A 4,983-nucleotide genomic window follows, 5' to 3' on the forward strand; every position below is an offset into this window, starting at 1 on the left:
GGTGTGCAGGAGGCAGCTGATCGATGTTTCTCTCTCATCAATGTTTCTAACTCTCTATCCCTCTCCCTTCCTCTCTGTAAAAAGTCAATAAAATATATATTTTTTTAAAAAAACATGATCCAAATATATGCTTGTCCACAAGAGATGCACATCAGAACAAAAGACTGACACAGGATGAGAGTGAAGGGATGGAAAAAAAATTTCCATGCAAATGAAAAAAAAAGGCTGGGATATCAATCTGACAAAATATCTGACAAAATAGACTTCAAAATGAAGGCCATCACAGGACATAATAAAGGTCACTACGTAATATAAAGGGATCGATCCAACAAGCGTATATAACCCTGGTAAACATATATGCACCTAATATAGGAGCACCTATTATATAAAAAACTTCCAGAGGACTTTAAGGGAGAGATTGACAGCAATACAGTCATAATAGGGGACTTTAACACCTGCTAATTTCACTGGATAGATCTTCCAGACAAAAAAATTAACAGGGAAACCATGACTCTAAATGACACATTGGATCAGGTAGATTAGATGGACATTTATAGAACACTAGAGACCCAGTGCACAAATTTGTGCATGGGTGGGGTCCAGCTGGCCCACCCCAATCAGGATGGGGGGACCAATCGTGGCCAGGCCAGCTGGGGGTATGGGCTGTGGGAGGTTGGCCACCGGTCCTGCCTCCGATCGGGGGGCAGGGGAGGCAGGTCAGGGCCAGGCCAGCCAGAGGGGTGGCCGCAGGAGTTTGGCTTGCCAGCCCCACCCCCATTGGGCCAGTTGGTCAGCCACAGTGTCCATCATAGTGACCGGTCGTTCCGGTTGTTCTGATCATTCTGGTCATTCCAGTTGCTTGGCTTTTATATATATAGATTTCTCCCCAAAGCTGCAGAATATACATTCTTCTCAAGCACACATAGGTCATTTTTAAAGACAAAAAGACTTATTTATTGCCATTTTAAGCCTTTTTGCCTATGTTTCTCTTTCTCTCTCTCTATTTCTTCTTATTATTACAACAGTCCCTTTAGCATTTCTTGCAGTGCTGGTTTGGTGGGTTAACCTTTTTTGTCTGGGAAGTTCTTTATTTCACCATCTATTTTGAATGATAGCCTTGCTGGATATAGTAATCTTGGTTTCATATCCTTGATTTCCATTACCTCAAGTATTTAATGTATTCCCTTCTTTCCTGTAGAGTTTCTGATGAGAAATCAGATGACAGCATTATGGGAGCTCCTTTGTAGGTAACAATTTGCTTTTCTCTTGCTGCCTTTAATGTGGTCAAAGATAGACCACATTTTCAGACACAAAACAAGTCTCAACAAGTTTAAGAAGATTTAAATAATATCAATCATCTTCTAAGATCACAATGGAATGAAATTAGAAATCAACTACAATAAAAATACCCAAAAACATTAAAACACATGGAGGCAAAATAGCATGTTATTAAACAATGAATGGGTTAACAATGATATCAAGAAATAAATTTTAAAAATTTCTGGAAACATGAAAATGAACACACAACAACACAAAATCTCTGGGACACAGCAAAAGTAGTCCTGAGAGGGAAGTTCATAGCACAACAGGCCTATCTCAAAAAAACAAGAAAAATTAATAATAAATGATTTAACCCTACAACTTAAAGAGTTAGAAAGAACAACAAGAAAAGCCCAGAGGAAGTAGAACATAGAAAATAATAAAGATTAGAGCAGGAATAAATGACATAGAGGCTAAAATAACAACACAAAAAATTAATGAAAACCAAGAGCTGGTTCTTTGAAAAGATAAACAAGATTGACAAACCATTAGCCAGACTCATCCTATCTAATAAAGAGGGAATGTGCTAATTGACCCTCACACCATCACAAAGATGGTGGTGCCCACAGCCAATAAGGAGGGAATATGCTAATTGACTGTCACGCCCTCAAAGATAGCAGCACCCATAGCCACAAGATGGCCAGCAGGGGAGGGTAGTTCTGGGTGATCAGGCCAGCAAGGCAGAGCAGTTAGGAGTGACCAGGCCAGCAGGGGAGGCAGTTAGAGGAGACTGGGCTGGCAGGGGATGTCAGTTGGGGGCAACTGGGCCGACAGGGGAGGGCAGTTGGGGGCGATCAGGTCGGCAGGGGAGCAGTTAGGCATCAATCAGGCTGGCAGGGGAGTGGTTAGGGGTTGATCAGGCTGGCAGGCAGAAGCAGTTAGGGGCAATCAGGCAGGCAGGCAGGTGAGATGTTGGAAGCCAGCAGTCCCAGATTGTGAGAGGGATGTCCGATTGCCGGTCATCCCCCGAAGGGGTGCCAGATTGGAGAGGGTGCAGGCTGGGCTGAGGGACACCCCCGCCCCAGTGCACAAATTTCATGCACCAAGCCTCTAGTCAAGTAATAAAGAGGACAAAAATAAATAAAATCAGAAACAAAAGCAGAGAAGTAACAACTGACACCACAGAAATCAGAAATACAAAGGATTAAGAAATTACTGTGAACAACTATATGACAACTACCCAGATAATGTGGATGAAATGGACAAATTTCTAGAAAAATACAATCTTCAAAACTGAATCAGGAAGAAGCAGAAAACCTGAATAGGCCACAGACAATTGATGAAATTGAAGCAGTAATAATTAAAAAAAACTCTCAGCAAATAAAAGCCCTGGTCAAGATGGCTTCACAGAGGAGTTTTACCAAATATTCAAAGAAGAGCTAACACCTATACTTCTCATACTATTCTAAAATATCCTAGAGTAAGGAATATTTCCAAACTCTTTTTATGAGTCCAGCATTACCCGAATTCCAAAACAAGATAATGACACTACAAAGAAAGAGAATTACAGGCTAATATCCCTGATGAACATAGATCCTAACATCCTCAACAAAGTATTAGCAAATTGGATCCAGCAATATATTAAAAAGATCATACGCCATGATCAAGTAGGAATTATTCCAGGAATGCAAGGTTGATACAGTATTCACAAATCAATAAATGTGATATATCATATAAATAAATTGAAAGACAACAATCATATGATCATATCATATTCAATGGGTGAAAACTAAAACCATTTCCCCTAAGAATAGGAACGAGACATGGATGTCTGCTTTTACCACTCTTATTCAACACTAGAGGCCTGGTGCATGAAATTCGTGAACAGTGGGGAGATCCCTCAGCCTGGCCTGCACTCTCTCCAATCCGGGACCCCTTGGGGGATGTCCGACTGCTGGTTTCGACCCCTGTGGGATCAGGACTAAATTGGCAGTTGGACATCCCTCCCACAATCTGGGACCGCTGGGTCCTAATCACTCACCTGCCTGCCTGCCTGATCACCCCTAACCGCCTCTGCATGCCTGCTTGATTGCCCCTAACCGCTCCCCTGCCTGCTGGCCTGATTGCCCCTAACCTATCTGCCTGCCTGCCTGAACACCCCTAACTGCTCCCCTGCCTGCCCTCCCCTGCCTGCTGGCCTGGTCGCCCCTAATTGCCCTCCCCTGCTGGCCTGATCGCACTCCTAACTGCCTCTGCCTCAGCCCCCACCACCATGGCTTTGTCTGGAAGGACGTCCAGAAGAATGTCCAGAAGACGTCTGGTCTAATTAGCATATTACCTTTTTTTTAGTATAGATAGTACTGGAAGCCTAGCTTCAGTGATCAGACAAGAAGAAAATATAAAATGCATCCAAATTGGAAAGGAAGAAGTAAAACCCTCCTTATTCACAGATGACATGATATTGTATATAGAAAACCATAAAGACTGCACCAAAAAACTACTAGATTTAATAAATGAATTCAGCAACTTAGCAAGATACAAAATTAACACCCCAAAATCCATAGCATTTTTATACACCAATAGTGAACTCTCAGAAAGAGAAATGAAAATAAAAACAATCCCATTTATCATTGCAATAAAAAAAGTAAGATACTTAGGAATAAACTTAACAAAGGGGGTTAAAGACCTGTACTCCCAAAACTACAGGATGTTGAAAAAAGAGATAGAGTAAGATATAAACAAGTGGAAGAGTATACCATGTTCATGAATTGTAGAACCAACATCATTAAAATGCCCATATTACCCAAAGCAATCTACAGATTCAATGCAATACCTATTAAAATACCAATGGAATATTTTACAGATCTAAGACAAATACTCCAAAAATATATATGGAACAAAAAAAGACCCTGAATAGCCACAGCAATCTTGAGAAAGAAGAAAAAAGTTGGAGGGATCACAACACCAGATATCAAATTATACTACAAAGCCACTGTAATCAGAACAGCCTGGTACTGGCACAAGAACAGGCATATAGATCAATGGAACACACAGAGACCCCAGAAATCAACCCAAGCCATTACACTCAATTAATATTTGACAAAGAAGGCAAGAGCATACAATGGAATCAAGACAGTCTCTTAATAAATGGTGCTGGGAAAATTGGTCAGATACATGAAAGAATGAAACTAGACTGCCAACTTACATTATACACAAGAATAAACTCAAAATGGATAAAAGACCTAAATGTAAGTCGTGAAACCATAAAAATCCTAGAAGAAACCATAGGTTCAAAATCTCAGACATCTCACAGAGCAATATGTTTATAGATACATCTCCTAGAGCAAAGGAAACTAAGGAGAAAATAAACAAATGGGACTACATCAAAATAAAAAGCTTCTGCACAGCAAAAGAAACCATCAACAATATGAAAAGGTGGCCTTCTGTATGGGATAACATATTTGGCATTGATACATCTTATAAAAGGTTAGTATCCAAAATATATAAGGAACTCATACAACTTAACAAAAGGAAGTCAAAGTATCCAGTTAAAAAATGGGCAAAGGACATAAACCTTCCTCCAAAGTAGACTACAGATGGCTAAGAGACATGAATAAATGCTCAGTTACTGATCTTCAGAGAGATGCCAATTAAAACGACAATGAGGTATCACACCACACCTGTCAGAATGGCTACCATCAACAAATCAACAAATGACAAGTG

At 40.5% G+C, this 4,983-nt stretch overlaps 1 protein-coding gene across 2 annotated transcripts in view; it reads right to left on the reverse strand.

Moving 5' to 3' along the window:
- The window catches only part of RGAG1 (retrotransposon gag domain containing 1), a 152,211-nt gene that overhangs the window by 105,870 nt on the left and 41,358 nt on the right, over nt 1-4,983 (reverse strand). The window lies entirely within an intron of this gene.

The sequence above is a fragment of the Myotis brandtii genome, unplaced genomic scaffold (genome assembly GCF_000412655.1).
Source record: "Myotis brandtii unplaced genomic scaffold, ASM41265v1 scaffold199, whole genome shotgun sequence".
Lineage (NCBI taxonomy): Eukaryota > Metazoa > Chordata > Mammalia > Chiroptera > Vespertilionidae > Myotis > Myotis brandtii.